The sequence below is a fragment of the Anser brachyrhynchus genome (assembly GCF_964034855.1).
Source record: "Anser brachyrhynchus genome assembly, chromosome: 2".
In the NCBI taxonomy this organism is placed as follows: Eukaryota; Metazoa; Chordata; class Aves; order Anseriformes; family Anatidae; genus Anser; species Anser brachyrhynchus.
Window position 1 is genome coordinate 108,788,010 of NC_137695.1, and position 18,860 is coordinate 108,806,869.

The 18,860-nt window shown below is 38.4% G+C and overlaps 1 long non-coding RNA gene across 1 annotated transcript; it reads left to right on the forward strand.

Moving 5' to 3' along the window:
• Nucleotides 1-13,488: 13,488 nt before the first annotated feature.
• LOC308188696 lies at nucleotides 13,489-18,529 on the forward strand. Its single transcript, XR_013945704.1, has 4 exons — nucleotides 13,489-14,499; nucleotides 14,634-14,715; nucleotides 15,595-15,638; nucleotides 15,736-18,529. It is a non-coding gene; the product is annotated as an uncharacterized lncRNA (long non-coding RNA).
• The last annotated feature ends 331 nt before the right edge of the window (nucleotides 18,530-18,860 follow it).

Genomic DNA, 18,860 nt, shown 5'->3' on the forward strand with positions numbered 1-18,860 from the left:
ATGGGCTCTCAAAAAGAGCAGGACTAGTAGCAGAGAAATGGGGACCTGAAAGTTTTCAGCTTACTGCTGGTTTATATTCTTAGCATTTCAACTTTTCACTATGCTTTTATTCCCTTACAGAATGCAAAATATTCTTCAGTTGCCTTGACATAGCTGGAAGAAGAATTAAAATATTGTTACAAACTCATACTTACAGCATGGACTAATGTTATGTATCTCCTACTTAGGTATACAATGGAATCACATCCAGGACAGAAGAGACAAAATTCTCCTCTACAACACTAAAGAAGAAATTAGGCAAGCTTATGAGTTAGGGGTGCTCAGGGAAATGGCACAGGATAAGAGCCAAACTCAAAGACAGAAGCTTGAGGGTATGTCCAACATACCCCAAAGTGTGACATACCTTAGTGTGGTATGCCTCTTCAGTAGAAGGCAACTGAGAGAGCAAAGCCTAAGAAGAAAGGTGGCCAAACACATTTGTCTGCTTTATGCTACCTCTAGGATGGGTTTTTCAGTGAATGGTCCCCAAAACCACAACAGGTTTTGTTTCAAAGGAAGCTAGCTCGCTCAGTCTAAAAAAAATGCTGTACTGCTTACAGCATCTGAGGACATCTGAGGACCTAGGAGCAAACCAGGGAGTTAACATACGTATGTGCAGACATGCAATTAGACTTTGCTTTGGCTCTACAGTCTCAGATGACTTCCCACTGCACGCAACAGCCCTATTTCCTTGACAGATGGGTAATTTTGCTACTGTTAAGCCTGCATATTAAATCTGAAATGAAAGCTGATATAACAGATAAAATGGCCACTATGGTTTAAAATTGCAGCCTGTGAAGGATGTCACCATCAAGCAGAGAAGTGCCAATAGTAATTTTTCTCTATGAAGCCTTGGTGTGACCTCACCTGGAACAATTTTTCTCAGTTCAAGGCACCCCTATACCAGAAAGATATTGATATATAAGAAATGTAGAAGAGAATAGCAGGAACTGTTAGGAAGCTGCAAAGATGGGTTGAAAGAAGTACTGCTGACAGAAAGAAATTATAGAAGCCAACCTATGTTTGAAAGAGGTTAAGGAAGGGAAAGAGTAGATCACCACTAAGGAGCAGCATATTGGATTGCTTTTTAAATTGGAAGTTTAATGCTGAATGTTAAGAAAGAAATCCTTGGCATTATTTCTCAGGGAGCCTCTAGCAGCTCTTCTGCTTGGCTCAAATCCATACTTCGAATTGCGCTAATAAACATTGCAGTAGTGTTTTGCATTTGTATCATAAGGACCAAAACTGCTTCCACAGCAGAAGACGTGTTGCTCCAGGCCCTATCCTACCCTCATTCCCAGGTAGCAAATAAACAGAAAAATAATAACATTAAATGCTCCCTGGAGGCAGTCAAACAAATTATGCTACAACAAATAGCATGTGAGTCTTTGCACAGATCGAACAGCTGATTTGACCAGTAGTGTGAGATACAAGCAAAGCAATAGCATGTGCATATTTGTGCCTCTTAATGAGGTGAGTGTTCCTGGTCACCTTATTATAGCACGTTTATTGTAGAAAGGAAGTTACAGCATGAGACAATCAGTACTGTGTAGTGCAGAGACAGAAACATCCTAATTTTTTTGACCATTTGTAAAAGTAGGACTACGTTGAAAAGAAAAAGGAGATTTAGAGAAGCATTCCCACCAATTTAATTTCCAGTCTACTATAATATGAGGAAATGTTTAAAACAATGAATTAGCTATGGCTTCTTTATAGTTTAGATAATAAATATGTCTGTAATCAATTTGAAGAGATGTATTGTTGATCAGCAACTGGATATTAAAAGCTACATACAACAGTGTTTACCAGATGATTCTTTCTACCCATAGGGCAACAGCATTTTGTTATGGGGTTGATGCACCGTTCTTCAATTTAGACAGGGAATTCTGAAGACCACAAGGGCTGAAATCTTGTATAAACTGTAGCCTTTTGGAACTCACTCTGAATTCCCAGGAAAGAATAAATGTTTTTGAGTTTGCTGTTGCCATCTCCCAGCATCATCCACCCTCCCCAAGTGTAGAAAGACAGAAACACAGCAGATTTGTCATGGGCTCCTTTCCCTTCCTTTGGCTGAGGGCAGAATAAATAAGCAGAAGCAACAGCCTGAAATCTGCAGCCATACACTTCCTGTCTGCATCTGCACTAAATCCTGGAGGAGATTTTAAACTTTTTTCTACTTACAGGAAAGCTGTTTAGAAAAAGTGTGATTATTATTATTTTTTAATCTGAATAGATTTGTTTTAAACAATAAACATATATTTTTTCAGGTTGCTTTTAATAGCTGTGCTGAGGACTAGTTTGCTGTTGTTACTGTGGATTGCTTCTTAGTAATAGCAGAAATTCTGGTTCCCTTCAAGCTGTTATCGATTTTTAGTGCAGAGAGACTTCATCTCCCCTGCTTGCAATGCATTGTGCTCTTTAGAAGTGTGTCATCAACAGTCGCCCATTATCTGCTGCTCATCCTGTGGGTCGCTGTATCAGGAAAGCAGAAAAATTCTTGCTATGTGGCAGAGAGAGTGTGTCACACCACAACTTGTGCCCTTGTTACAAAATGAATCCTGTGTGGAATGCAAAAGACTTAGATCAAATTGCTCAAATAATTCCTGATTTTGGAAAACATTAACAATTATAGAGTCTTATTATGAAAAATAAGTTTGAGACTATTAACCTTCAGTTTACCATGTTAATACTATGATTCATTCTACAGTAGGTAGAATCTGTTCATGTACTAGGTTTATATAACTAGAAAAAACAGACGTTTCATTTCAAACAGATCAAACTGATATTGTGGCTGACACCAAATGCAGTTTATAACAGAAAAGTAATATAAGTAGAAGTAATGGAGAGCAGATAAACACATATAGAACTGTATTGTTGGTCATCCGTAACACACTATTTACTTAAAAACTGAAAACATATACATTTTTATCTTTTAAAGAGAGGAAAAGAAGACCAAGTGTGACAGAGAGAGAAACATGAAAATCAACACTATGGTTCTCAAAGATATACAGTCTGATACTAAGGTCATTAGGCCCAGTTGTGGTCCAGAAAAGCTGATTGTGAATTGGATTGTTGGAAGATCATGTAACTAGCAGTGTGATCTATTTTATGTAAGCTGAATATTTAGCCCATGCTTTAAAAATATCTAAACTATAATAGCTATTATCTATATTCCAAGCTGAAAACTGTAAGGGCAGTCTTTTTTTTTTTTTTTTTTAACATTGTCATCTTTATCTCTATATTTCCAGGAATTGTCACTTTTGGGTGAAACACTGGGACTAAAATAAACGATGTATGTTGAGAAGAGACACTTTTGAGAAATATGTTTTATGATGGATAGCTAAAATTATACACGTATTTCATGAAATGCTACCCTATCTCTAAGAAAATAATGAAAACTTTATTTCTTATGATAACACGTTCCACAGACATTTCAAAAAATGATTTGTTGTTCTAATTACTGTTTACTTATTTGAATGTAATAATGCATGAAATAAGACTTCTCTTGCTTTATAAATATGTACACATTCCTCATTTAGATTCATCAGAAATCATATTTTTTCTTAAACATGAGAGGTTTGTCAGTACCTTGTCTTACAGATATTTCACATGAAATTGTATATTTTGTATATTACACCAATTACATAATTTTGAGGAAAAAATGTATAGATAAAAAGGCAGATAAAAGGCAGTAGCTAATTGCACTTCTGAGAGCAATTAAATACTTGAAACTAGAGTAGCATGTGCTGAGACCATGCAGCTGCCCCTAGTGAGTTATGTTAAATTATGGAGGATTGTAAGGAAAAGGAAAAATGTCAAGGAAAAAAAGATATGATTAAAAAAAAAATCTTCCAGCCAAGAGAATTATGAAACAATCATAGTTTTCAGTTATGCAAATTCCTATCTAGCAGTTGCTTTTGTCCTCTGATGTTTGTGTTAATAAACATGAGCATTTTTCAGCTGAAAGAGATTTTCTCATTTGAAGAAGGTACTTGGATTAAATAGTTGAAAGCAGGGAAGATACTGGAGAATATTCAATTATCCTTTGATTCATAAATTAGTTATTCTTATTAGTCTGGAAAGGCTTCAGATTATTTATTCCATTTTGTTGTGTTATATATTATCTGCATTCGATTGCTAATACTTGATGAGTGTTTTCTGTAATTAAAACTCCTGGTTGTTGTAAAGAACAATGAAATGTACATAATTTCCTCTTGTTTTTTTTTTTTTAATTGAACTCAAAGTTGTTCATACTTTGTAATTTAGGAGAGGTAAAATGTTTTATAAATGTATCAATGACAAAAAACCACTGAACTTTTGATTTCATTTTCCATCTAAACCTATAATCAGACATAATCTTCCTGACATAGCTTAATTTAGCAGTGAGGCATGTTGACAGCTCACCTGATATCATAATTGTACAAACTGATGTCAATGAATCTACTTCTTCAACAAGGTATTTAGCGTGGAGAATTAAGTCCACGCTGGTTTTTAATCCAGGAGAGTGCTCAGATCTGTCTCTGTAGTCATCACACTCTATTTATACATTCACAGCCCCCCACGCTGGAACTCATCTTTAGCAAATGCTCAAAATCTGATGGGTAGAGATAATCCTGACATTCAGACAAACACTGAGTTTGACAGCAAGTGATTTCCATCATCACTTGTAAAAAGTAAGGGGTGGTGCTGAAGACACATGAGCTTGCCCGTGCCTGCCTCTCACTGGGCTGCCCAGCAGTATCCCTGGCTTGGTGTCCAGAGGAGGGATACAGCTAAGGTCAGGCTATGTCTGATGTTTTAGGAGTCTCATAACTTATACTTTCCTCCCCCCCCCCCCCCCCTTTTTTTTTTTGACTTCTACCTCAGTTAAAGGTCTCCTATAAAGAATTTCTGCATGTGGTAATAGTGATTTCTTTGACGTCCACACCCCACCCCCAGTGCAGCTTCTTAATGACCATCTTTTGCTGGGCATTGGATTGACATTTTGCTTTTTCATGCTGTTTTCCTCATACAGGTTCTATACATGAGGTACTGTTAATGTTTGGCTTTAGCTGGAGGTATTGAATTGAATAAGAATGTTTTACATTTGAATTAAGATCCTAAAACGTAATATTGGATATGATTCGGGGGAAAAAACTGCTCGTAATGTTCATAAAAGCATGAGGTGCAATTACAGTACTGATGCAAACCAGTAATAAAAACCAATATTAGAGATAAGAAGTGGCCGGAATAGATAAAACCTAGATTAAAAGTGTCCAGTATCAAATCTCCAGCAGTCTTCTGAGAATAAATATGAACATTTTAAGCTCCATATTCTCTATGTCTTCTAACTGCAATGGTGAATGTTAACCTGGGTGCAACTTGGGCTCATTTGCTATAGCATCACTGACAAATGCATCCCCTCTAGGGATGGTTTCTGGTGTGCAGGCCATGCAGGGTGCTCCCCACACTTGGTTCTTTGGGTTAGCCTCCTTGAGAGCAGACTGGTCTGGTCTGTGATATCAGGCACTTAGCCCTATGTTTCTGTGACACTAAGACATGATCTTCCCATGATTTTTTCTGCTCCATAGTGCAAAATTATGTGAGGTTTTATTGTAGAGTGGTATTCTCACATTGTGAAATTCAAAATGTATGCTGCATACATTTTTGGAAGTATGGCATGAAAGCTTATGAAGGTGACTAAGGATTATACATTTCATGGGGTAGTGCTGGAAGACTTGCTAGGGCAGAAGAGAACAAATTTCATTCAGTTTTCATCAGTTGTCCACCAGAATAAATTGTCTTTTGGAAACTGCAACGTATGTGGAGAATGGCTTAAATTACATAAATTTCTTTTTGGAGACAATTTCACAGGTCATGGCAAAGAACCTGTGAGCTAACAATTGTTAGCAATGAAGGCAAACACAGGACCAGGACCTGGGAAGGAACTGCGGAACAAATGGCAGTTCAGCTTTGCAGGGACCGAACTCTAACTTGACCTAGTCACAGCTAGCCTAGGACTTCTCATTGGTGTACAGTAAACTTATTTTTGCTGCTCAAATTATGAAGACATCATTTATTATTTTGGGTGTGGTTCACCACCCAAATCTAGGAATCTGGCGGGTGGCTACCTCTTCATTGCCTGTGGAGAGAAATAAGCACTCTAGGTGTGATTAACTTCATTCTATAAAGGATATCTTCAGTAGGTCAGGACTCCTAGGCATGAGGGTCTGCAGCAAGTGGAGCTTGGGGAGAGATAAAGGAGGAACCAGCAGTTGAAAGGGGGCATGGCCACAGCTGGACCAGTAACCCTCCAGCGGTACCCACAGGAGGAGCTGCAGGCTGGGCAGGCAGGGCTGCTGCATCAGGTTTTAACAGACCTGTCTGCAGATGAAAGACTGTGTGACTGCTTTAACTGGCATAAAGTTGTCTCCTACAGAATCAGCAATTGTTGAGGGACAGACAAAGCAAGAAAGTAGAAAAGTATAATCTTCATTTAGAAAAGCATCATAATTGCAGAAGCATGCAGAATGCAGTAACATATTTTCTGTTTGCTACTCACTGTCTCAAAACAGTTTAAACAGCCAAAGGAAATGAGAGAACTGGGAAGATTTACAGTATGTGTTGATATTCATGCTGCAGGCAAAGAGACATAGCTAATTGGCTTTAGACAGTTTTGAAGGGAAACCTTTTGTAGAAGGATAGGCAAATAATACTCTCTTTTATTTCACAGTGGTGTGCATACAGCATGCCAGAAAGAGACTAAAAGATTTCATGCATAATTGCATATGATCTTAATTAAAATTATAATGATCTTTCATTTCTATAACTTTTTTCCACAAAGTTTCTTAGTAGAGGAAAGGAGTGGTAGACAACAGTTACTGATGAGTGTGATATACACTTCATGAGATGTTTTCTCCATTTGTGAATGTTTACTAACATCAGCAGAGTTTCTCTTTTAAAATCTAAACATTAGAAAACAACCATTCCCTGTTTGTCACTATTCCATATTCCACAGAATACTGAATGACAGGAAGCCTTACACCTCCTATACCAAGTGAAAATAATGTAAAATAACTACTTGGGTTGATCCAGATCTTAATGTGGGTAGAATATTAAAAACAACCCATTCCCCTTGCACAAGTGTTTCACAAATGCCAATATATGTATTCCTTTAATAATCTTGTAGGTTCAAGCATTTTTGATGCTTTTTAAAAGGTTTAACATTCTTCAATACTCCCGTGGAGCAACCCTTGATAAATTTGAAATGACACATTACAAAAATCACAGAGAAACTACAACAAAGTCTGTGTCAAGACTAAATTTTAATCCAGAATTCCCCCAAACTCTATTTGAACCCTATCTATTTTGTGATTGAGACCCCTTTCTTTTTTCATTACTAGCATTTAAGACTCTTACTGAATCTTATCAGATGGAAAACACTGGTATGGACTTTTTACCTTGAATTTGACCCCCCACATTGCAAACATCTAGCTTTAGCCAAGTAGCCAGGTGTCTTTTAATTCCCATGACCTTGTATAAGGCAGCTGGACAATTCCTCCATGCACGCAGTAGGCTGCAATGGTGCAGAGGCGAGTTCTCATCCTGAATGACGTGTTTCCTTTCAACTAGATCTGAAGATCTGCACAGCACTTCAGACCTCAAATGTACTGAGTTGTGACCTGCCTGTTGTCGCCCCCTTCCCTTTCCACAGACTTGCCCTGCTTTTACAAAGTGTGTAATTGTGTAAACACTTTTACGAAGTGTTACATATACTCACCATAAATGTAATAATTCCCCATTAATTTGTCCTTCACCAAGGCAGTAGGGTGAGTCTTCAAGCATCAATTTAAGGAGAGAATAGCAAAACCCTGAGGAATCCTGCAGAAAGTATCCCCCTCCCCCAAAAAAAACAAAAACAAAAACAAAACAAAAAAAAACCACAAGCATTTGCATGGTCAAGAGACAGACACGTATGAGTCCATTTTTACCACCTCACAGTGCAAAGTCAGCTACAATTATTGAAAATCACAGAATTACAGAATAACCGAGGATGGAAGGGACCTCTGAAGATCATCGAGTCCAACTCCCCTGCTGAGCAGGACCACCTACAGCACATTGCACAGGATGGCATCCAGGCAGGGTTTGAATATCTCCAGAGAAGGAGACTCCACGACCTCTCTGGGAAACCCCTAAGCCTCACCACCTTACTAGATGAAATGATCATGAACAATAATGTCAGCATCCTGTTTTCTCAACACTTTAGGGAGGACTGAAAGCTACTGCATTTTCTTCTTGTTTCTAGATCAGTATCTATCCTGCATCTCCTCTTCCTTTCACATCCCACCATGTGTTTTTTTTTACATTAGCCTACCTCAGACAGGTCTTTGCCAACCATATCTCGAGCAACCTTTTGCAGCCACAATCTCACCTCCATTTCCTTGATTCAAATAGGGCAAATCCTGAAGCACGCCAATGTATCATGCTTTTCAACTTGCTTATTTGGTTCTCTTTCAGAAATCTTTCCTGTAGAGGTAATAGAGGGTAAAGGCATAAGATAGACATCTTACAGATATCTTAAAGATAGACATCTTACAGATTTTTAGACATCTAAAGATAGACATCTTACTGATTTGGCTGAGATCTGGCTCAGAAAAACTAAGACAAGCCATTAAAAAACATAATTATCTGCAAAATATAGCAACTATTTTGCTAAAATATGCATTGAATATGCATTGTCCTTCAGAAAGTTGCAATAATACCAAGGACTTCATGTGATCACCAGAGCATGAAAATGAAAATGTGCACTGGGAGCATTTTCAAGAAGGGAGCTGCTCCCATGGCCAATGCTTCCTCTGGGTGCCTCAGTCAGGTGAATGGCCCCTCAGCTAGAGGCTCTTGAAGATGCTGTTGTTTCAACATTCTGCTAATGATGGATTTCACAGCAGGGCAGTTTCTTTAGTAGAACTGCTGACATCTCAATTAGCAAATCCTAACCACGAAAAAACAACATCTACCCAAGGGATTTAAGCTTCTTAAACCAAGCTTCTATCTTTTCTACCGCTTCTTGTATTTTACAGCTTCTGAGTGTCTGGACCATCCCTTCATCCTGCATTACAGACAAACATCAAACACTTGTATTAGCTGAGTCTAAAAACTGAGTTGTGAATAGGGAAAGGATATGTTATCACCTCAGCTGGATCAATTTTACAGTCTCTTCAGTGCTCTGTCACTTATAACAGCACATGTTCAGTATGGAGGAGCTCAACACATAGTAAGTGCTAGATCTTTTAATGGGTAAGGAAGTTCAATCCAGCATTCCCTTAATACTAGAAACTGCTTGATCATTAACAATAGATTTGTCACTTACAAAGGAGTCATGAATACCTCTCGATGTCTGAGTTTGTTGGATTAGGCCTTCATTACCTTGCAAACATCATTCTCTCCCACAACACAGGGGGATGAGAGGTATTGAAAATTGAAGGAGTGCCTTTACGGATGTAGACAACTGTGTCTAAAGATGTGCTGCTGTTGTTTACCTGCCAGTCACATGTTAAAAATGTGTCCTTTCATCAGGGGAATATCTTCCAGCTGAGCACACAACTGTTCTTATGTCACTCGGTACTCATTCAAAGAGTCACCAGCCTTGTCTTTAATCAATCTTCAGCAGAAGATTGAAAAATGTTTTAGGTTAGAAATGTACAGCACAGTAGCTCATTGCAAATGGGAAAGTGGCCAATGACTAGTAGCGATGATCATGAAATATGCATGTGTACAATGAGTACTGAGTGGAAATGTAAGCTTTTAAGGCCTCAGTTTCATTTAGGCTATTGCAAATCCATAAATGGTTCTCCAGATTTACCTGGACCTGTAATGTGGGATAGCAGTATAAAACAGTTTTTATTCCTGTAAATGTAAATGACATCAGAGTGGAGTCTGCTATGTCAGTATAAATATTTATGTGTTTAACTTTTTCCCTTCATGACTAGACTTTAATGCTAACTAAGAAGAAAAGTTAAAAGGAAGTTACTACATATATTCCCTTACTGTATATAAAAGTCTTTTTATTTTAGGTTTGACTATCTGATTAGTTCACTTCAGTATTCAAAACGCCTCTTCTAATCATACTTATATTCTCCCAATACAATAAAAAGAGAAAGCAACTTAAAAATGAAAGACATAGTCATTACAAACTCTAAAGGAGGATTTAAATCAAAATTTAAAGCAATATTAAGAAGCAAAGTAATGCTCAGAACAGCAAGATGATTATAGATTAGAAAGTCTTAAAATAGTTCTTACACTGATTTCACAAGTAATTTCTGTGTGGTGTTGAATTTGAACTGAGCGTGACTAATATTTTGGATCTGTGCTCTGTGTCTCTCAGTTGGCTCCCTCTCTTTCATGACACTGGCAGTGCAAAGAATTTGCCTCTCTACCAGATCCATCGGTCCCTTTGAAGCAGACCTCCACCTAGTCCTGGTTACTACCAAAGGACTGCAGGTAAGTGAAAGGATGACTCCTGACTCACTGAGTTTCAGATCAGCCTCCTCTTCTCGTGGAATAATAGTGAAGTTTTAATCTGGCTTTGTTATTTTAAAATTTCCTAGAGATCTCCAGCATCACTGATGTTGAATCACTATTTACAGTCAGCATTATAGAACATTTACTACGAATGTTTTGATGATGCTTTGGGAAATTCCTCTGTGAGGATAATTTCTGGTTGTAAGGACAGACTTACTTATCCTTGATTATAACTGCTAACCATGGATATAATTCAGGCTTACTGAGCTGTGAAACACTTTGGGTATTTTTTAATCCTGTGGGAAGACTGCTTGGCTATTGCACGGTTTGATCATAGGAATTGCAAGAAAATCCAGAGTCTCAAAATGCTCATCTTTGGAGATGTGGAACCGATTAAAGGAAAACACAAAACACTTTATTGAAATGGGCCTTTTTAATGAATTTTCCCTTTCAGATCTGGCTCACAGTCACAGCCATTGCAGTGAATGACCAACATGGCTGAGGGTGGGGAGGGTGGGAGGGAGTTATAATGATGATTCAGATCATCACACATAGATCCAACAGCAGTAACACATAAATAATTTGCAAGTTGATACATGTATGTATGTTTCTTTTGTCTTGGTGTTAATGTAGTTAACATTAATTATAATGCTTTGCTACAGTGACACCACAATGGTAATTAACTTTCCTTTTACTGAGTTTGGAAATCAGGGTTAATTTAGTATTTTGTTGATGTCTGTATGCATCTCCACAGTCTGACCTCACTCATTCATTTTTGGAAGAGGAACTTCCACTTCTTTTACTTCTACACCCAGCTGGTTAACATGAAATGACCCCAAAAGGGGAAAAAAAAAAAAAAAAGTAATCTTCACATTTATTGTTCACTTTCATATGTAGATTTGAAGATCTGTGATTTGGCTCAATTACAAAATGATACCTATGTGAACTACGTGAATAAATCGTCATCTGTTCAGTCGAGAAAGAGTTGTCCAGTAGGAAGGAGCTAACTTACAATCATTTGGTGAAGCACATTCACGTAGACCTTTCAGGAGGATTTTGCTACTTCATAAATCAGTTATAGCTCTGGTACAGATCAAGGAGTTTTGTTCTGCAGTTATTTTCTTCTTTTGAAGGTGACATGTCCTTAATTACCACACTTCTTTAAGTTCAATTTATATTTGTAACATTTTCCCCCTGTATTCAGTTTAATGCTACTTGTTCTAAATTTCAGATCACTCTTTACTTTAGTGACAAAATGTTTGCTGTCTCAACTAAATGCTTTGGTTGTGTTTGGCTCCTTAGCAAAACAAGCACTTTGTATTCATTATCTAAATCCAGTGATTGGAACATTTTAATACTTTGCTGCTATTTGATTATATGTGATGTTGCACAGATAAATATATTTGGACACAAGTCAATATTGAATAAATGACTGCCCTATAGGAACTTCATCTAAACTGTGAAATTAATAATAAATATTTTCAAATAGATGCTTTTCAGCATACAGCCTTTTGAATCATTTATAAGTTGGGCCCCTTCAGTAAGTCTTTTCATATTTAATGCACTAACTTGGAGTATTTATTGCATTTCTGGAAAGAACAAAGAATGAGGTTCAAGAGAAAATATCATCCAGGGTTTGGATGAAAGAAAAAACAAATATTTTAGGTCAAATATGCAACTTATTAGAGATAGACTGTACTTTTAGGTCAACCTGATGTAAAACCTTATTCATCCCATCCTCAGGCAAAGGCTTAAGTTCTGCATTCACATCTAAAACAGTGCTTCTCCAGCACTCCCTTGTTATGTAGAGCAGACATTTGAAGCAGCCCTTAAAAAGTTGTGGTGGGCTCTTTTCCCTGTCACAGACAGAAAAATGTCAGCACTGCCTCCCTGCTGCTTGATTCCTGGCCTTGAGGAGCATCTCAGGGGACATGGTCCCAGCAAGTCCCTGGGCTCCTCTGCTGAGCCCTTCTGCCAGGACTGTGCAAGTGGGTTGCAAAAGGGTTAGTTTCTTTCCAAACTGGATCAAGGCTATGGACAATCTGGCCCCTTATGATAAATGTACATGAATTACCGCACTAGAGAAACAGCATTTTCTAGAATTGCTACCTAAAGGCAAAACTTCATGGAGACTTGTCACGTAATCATGGCTATCTCTAGCAGAGAGTAGATTTTTTTTGGCTATTTAGTATGCACATGAAGGTCCTTTGAGGAGACTATGGCAGATTCCTCCCTCACCACTTCTCAGCCTACTCTTGCCTTCCCCTACTCCTGGACAGTGTGAGGCACATGTAAAGATTAGCCTGGCATTTCCAGAGCACTCTACAGGGACAAGGCGGCTGTGAGAAGAGGTAGAAGCTGTCCTACATCTAATAGACTTGAGTTAGATACATCAACAACAGTGCTTAAATCAGTGAAATTTAAATATTTTCAAGAGCCCAAAAGCAATGGCTCTTGTCTACTTTTGATGGGACAGAAAGACAACTAAAAGCTTGCACTAATAATTATGAGTTACTTTATTTTTAAAAACTAGAAAGTGCATAGGCACAGGCATAAAAATGAGATCCAGGGACCAAAACAAAAATTAAACATTTTTTCTTTTAAATGAAAATTATGGATTACTATTTTTTTCATCCTATTGCAAATACATGCTTTCAAAGCCAGGAAATATTTGTTACGTAGGTTTTCAGGATGATTTGGCTCAATTAAATTTACATTTTTTTGTTGTAAAGTTTAATATTGGTAATATATATGGGATATTCTACACCAGTAAATCATAGTTTAACATTTATTAAGAACTCTCTGCCTATTTATTTTGCTTCATTACCCACTTATCATATGTTTAATCACATGCTCATGCTGTATTATCACCAACAAGATTACAGTCTGTTCAAATGGCCTGATCTTAGCTGTACAAGGAAATGAATAGCGTGAAATACACCTAGGTCCCACTGTGATACCATGCTGAAATATAATTTCAACTTCTAATAATATGTGCCAGCAGGACTTAGTTGTGATGAACAAGCTCCCTGCCAAGGAATCATGCAGAAACCATTGGAAAAGCTCAGCTTTCTATCCTCAGTCCTGAACCTGAAATATTTCTTTAATAGAGTGGTAGAGGCTAGGACCACATAAGAGTTGAGTGGTACAGTTCTAAAGCCAGAGGGTCAGAAAAAGTGTGTGGATGCTAATGGTGGCTGAGATTTCACATGCCCACAGTGTTTGATATCATTAGCCTTTCAAAGCTCCCTAGCCAGTATATTGGCACATTCCTATAAAGCTAATCTTCCCACACATGGAAGTTCAAGTGCTCAGCACTTTAGACATCACATGTTCTGCCAAGCAGAGAAACAGCTGGGAGTTGAGTATCCCAAAGTACAGCATGCTGGGGTCCTCTCAGCTGATCCAGACCTTTGATTTCCTGTGTGTATAAGCAAAATGGCATATGAAGTATCAAATCTCTACCAGGCACCATAGGTGAATTTTGTAAGAAGCTTAAAATGCACAATTTATTTTTCAACAGCCTTACTTAAAAAAAAAAAAAAAAAGATCATTTGTCATGGTTTTGGCTGGGACAGAGTTAATTTTCTTTGTAGAAGGTCACACAATGCTGTGTTTTGGATTTTTGATGAAAATAGTGGTGATAATACACTGATACTTGCAGTTTTTGCAGAGCAGTGCTTACTCAGAGCCAAGGACTTTTTGTTTCTTATACTATCTGGCCAGCAAGAAGGCTGGGGTGTGCCAGAAGCTGGGAGGGGACAGAACCAGGACATCTGGCGCAGACTGACCAAAGAGATGTCCCACACCACGTGGAACCATGCTCAGCAATGAAAGCTAGGGTAAAGAAGGAGGAAGGAGGGGACATTCAGACTGATGTCATTTGTCTTCCCATGAAACCATTATGTGTGATGACTCCTGCATCTGCATTCCTGGGAGCAGCTGATAACCTGCCAGCTGGTGCGAAGCAGCAAATGGATTTCTGGTTTGGCTTTGCTTTCATCTGCAGCTTTTGCTTTACCTAGTAAATTGTCTGTATCTCAACCCACGAGTTCTCACAATTTTACCTTTCCTTATTCTCTCTTCCATCCCAGCTGGGGAGAGTGAATGAGTGGCTTGCGGTGCTGAACTGCCTGCTGGATCTAAACTACAGCTTCATTCAGTAAAGACCTGGAGGTATGGGATTCTTTAGAACACCTGGACAGTTCAATTCTGATTAGTTAATAGATCACTGTATCCAAGTGTTAATAATATTTGCTTACAGCAACAGTCACCCAGATTAGTTTGAACTTTTGCTTCAAACTTCAATAAAGTTTCCAAACCCATAAGATCTTTACCAGTTCTGACCAGATGCAGTACTGATTCTGTAGGTTCCCCTGACATTGTCAAAGTAAGCAGCTATGCAGAACACGTGCTTTTGAGGAAAATCCATTTTTGGATTCCTAATCAGAGTATATTCAAAGACAGGATAATGAATACTGTTTTCACTTCTATTCTAAGAAAGCAAACGTTTTAACCTGATAGTCTGAGATGAAAGTCAATACAGGATTCTATTTTATTCTGTAACAGTCTGATGTAATCTTTATAGCTCCTTAATAGTTCTTTTTAGTAGGTAAAAAAGAGAAGAAAATAAAAAAGGGGGTTCCTCAATTTTCTCCCTCCCCCCAGAGTTTGAAATTTTCCCAAAGAAGTAAGAATGTAGAAATCAACTTTTATTCCTAGTCTTCAGACATGAGACCCCATAAAATGTTGTTTTGTGTCTTTTCTTATTAAGAACATTTGTAGGCAAGACTACCAACAAAGAGAAAGTGGAAACAGTTTTCCGCAATGTTTCTGAAGCAAGTGATTGCTAAAGTGGTTGCTTAATCGAACAACCACTTTACTTAAAAAGAAAAATGGCACTTGTTTTCTGGAGACTTTATTCAGTCAAGTTCCAATGTTTCCACAGTTTTAGAGGAAACTGCTACACCCTCCTGCCTCTCTTATATATATATATAAGCAGTGATCCATTCACTGCTTTCAAGCTCTAACACAGATTTATTTTTTTCCTAACAGAAAATGCAACTATTCTCCTACTTCAGTGTTTGGAGATGGGACAGGTAAGAGTTATAGTGTTCTCTAAGAAGCATCAAATAGATTTAAACATGATTCTTTATGAACAAAGACTAATTTCAAAATTCTTGTGTTCTCCCCCAGGCCTTAGGAAGAATACAGTCTAGCAGTCGGAGATAACATTAATGAAGTGCAGCAAAACCTATAACACAGAAAGTGAAAAGTCAATACCGTCTTAGTAGTCATATTCTGACATGAAGGTAACTATCTTGTGTGAAACTCTATTTGATTTTCCACAGGGCTACTGGAAATGAACCTTCAAGGATTTAGGCATGCCGGATTAAGATGTTGCTGCTGCTAAGTGCCAGCCAAACCTGCTGGCCCTATGCCAGAGAACACAGCTTATTGGAAATTGCAGTAACTTAGGGGGGGGAAATTGTCCATACTTCAGGTGGCAGAAGGCACAGTCTGATAACCTGACTGAAATTCACCCCACTGTCAGTTTGAGGCAGCACGAGGGTGGGTGAAACAAATACCCAGTTTTGATACTCCTCCGATGGCAGTTATAACTTCTAGGTAAAAGCAAAATTTCCCGCTTGCCACAACTTGTCCATTAGGGAGTTGGGAGGAAAAGGAAATGTACTGTGTTCAGTTTTGGGCCCCTCACTACAAGAAGGACATGGAGGTGCTCGAGAGAGACCAGAGAAGGACAATGAAGCTGGTGAGGGGTCTGGAGAACAAGTCTTATGAGGAGCAGCTGAGGGAGCTGGGGTTGTTCAGCCTGAAGAAGAGGAGGCTCAGGGGCGACCTTATCGCTCTCTACAGGTACCTTAAAGGAGGCTGTAGCGAGGTGGGGGTTGGTCTGTTCGCCCACGTGCCTGGTGACAGGACGAGGGGGAATGGGCTAAAGTTGCACCAGGGGAGGTTTAGGTTGGATATTAGGAAAAACTTCTTTACCGAAAGGGTTGTTAGGCATTGGAATGGGCTGCCCAGGGAAGTGGTTGAGTCACCATCCCTGGAGGTCTTGATGAGACGTTTAGATGTTGAGCTTAGTGATATGGTTTTGTGAAGGACTTGTTAGTGTTAGGTCAGAGGTTGGACTCGGTGATCTTGGAGGTCTCTTCCAACCTAGACTATTCTGTGATTCTGTGATACTTCCAACAGATTTCTAAGTCAACATCACCCCAGATGTGAGTGAGTCTGATGGTTTGCTCAGGGTTAATAGTGCAAATTCCTTAGGTAGTGGCTGGCATTTTAACCATTGCATTCCACTTAATCAGACTGATGGCATTTCTTCCCATTTGGCGTAGCAGAGTCTGGCAGCAAATTATTCATAAAAAGAATTTCTCCTTCTGCTGCCATCAAGAAACAACATTAGACAGTGTCCCTAATAAGAGATGCAAATCCAGCAACCCAGTAGAGAAAATTTCCCACAAGAATCTATAAGCATTTGGAGAATTTTCTCAAAGATGCACATAATAAAGGCAGAAGCTGGAAAAAGCTAAAATCAAATCAAATCAAATCAAATCACATAGCAAAGTAGCCATGTTGTCTAAGAGACTGAAAGAGTGGAAGAAAGAATACTAAGTCAAGAATGAAGGTGACATTTACTATTGTATACTGATAAACTACAAGAATGCAGTGGAGAAGATGGGGAGGAATGATTCAAAGAAAACAATCAGTGAGGAGTTTACACTGAAGCAAACAAACAAACAAAAGAAGCTACAGAAAGCTGCCAAGACAAGTTGTTGAATTGCCATCCTGGGAGATATTATTCTATTTAAGATGGTTAAGAATAACTAATTCAATCCAGGCAGATGTAAAGGGATGGAAATGACAACAATTCCCTGCCAACAGTGGTTGTCTGTAATGCCAGTCCCATATGTTCTCTCATTTTTGTTCCCTGGAGTGCAAATCACATTTTATTTTATAGACTACAATTAGATTATTTCCCATCACAAAGGACAATCCTGTTTGATTCATATAAATGGCACCTACCTTAACAGTCATTTAGGAATTTTTTATTATTATTATTGTTACGAGAAACTGTATTTCGGAAGTTTGTAGGTTGATGGTGAGCTCCCCACATCCCCGGGTTGGATGACATATGTTGAGAGCACCAGCACTATGCATGCGTGTGGTTATATTTGAAAGCAAGTAGATGTCTATCAGGCATGACATGTTAATCTCACCACGATACTCCATTTGGAGTTGTGTGTTCAGCTCTGGGGATCCCCAGTATAAGTAAGCCATGAAGTTTACAGCATGTAAGGGACAGTCAGGCAAAGGGCCAGAAAAGTTTTTAAAGTTCTGGAGCATCTCTCTTATGGGGAGAGCCTGAGGGAACTGGATTGTCCACCCTGGAGGAGAGAAGGCTCAGGGGGGAGTCTCATCAATACATGATGGGGGGAGTAAAGAAGATGGAGACAGACTCTTAGTGGTTTTCAGTGGACAAGAGGCAATGGGCACAAACTGAAAGACAGGAAATTTCATTTAAACTAAGAAAAACATTTTTTACTCTGAGGGTTGCATAAAAAAGATGAGTCTCCACCTTTGGAGATATAAAAAACCCAGTCAGGACATGGTCCTGAATAGTTTGCTCTAGCTGACCATGTTGTGTAAGTGTGTTGGACTAAGTGATCTCCAGAGGCGCCTTTCAACCTCTACTGCCCTGTGACTCGTATACTTTGTAAATGCAAGAAAAAAAACAAACAACACTCATCTTAAAATGATGACATAATTAAAAGGGCATAGCATTTCATTATACATAACTCCAGAATATGTTGATCACTAGCAGTTTGTCACAGCACTGTTATAACAATGGCTTGGTGCTGATTATAGGACCATTATGTTAACAACCCACATGGAAATCTGTAAATTCTTGTGGTTTACTACTTCCTAATGTACAATAAATGTCAAGATACTTGATGAAAATAAATAGTTTTTGCTGTATTTTTCAACACTAATAACATCTTTTCCTTATTTGTGTATTTATTATTTATTTATTTCATAAGTTTCGAAGCATAGTCACATTCAGGCTCTTTGACCTGACAAATATAACATGCAGATTGAGAAAAAAATCATCTTCTACTAGGGCCTAAGCCTGAGAAGTACTCGGTAGCCTTAACTCTCTTTCCTTCTTTTGAGTCCTACCTGTGATGAATGGGATTTGATTTTTACTCTTCTATTCAGTAGGGTCAGAACCTTACAAGTAATCAGTTCTGAGATGTGCTCTTAAATTAAATAGCAAATGGTCCTAATCAGTCAGT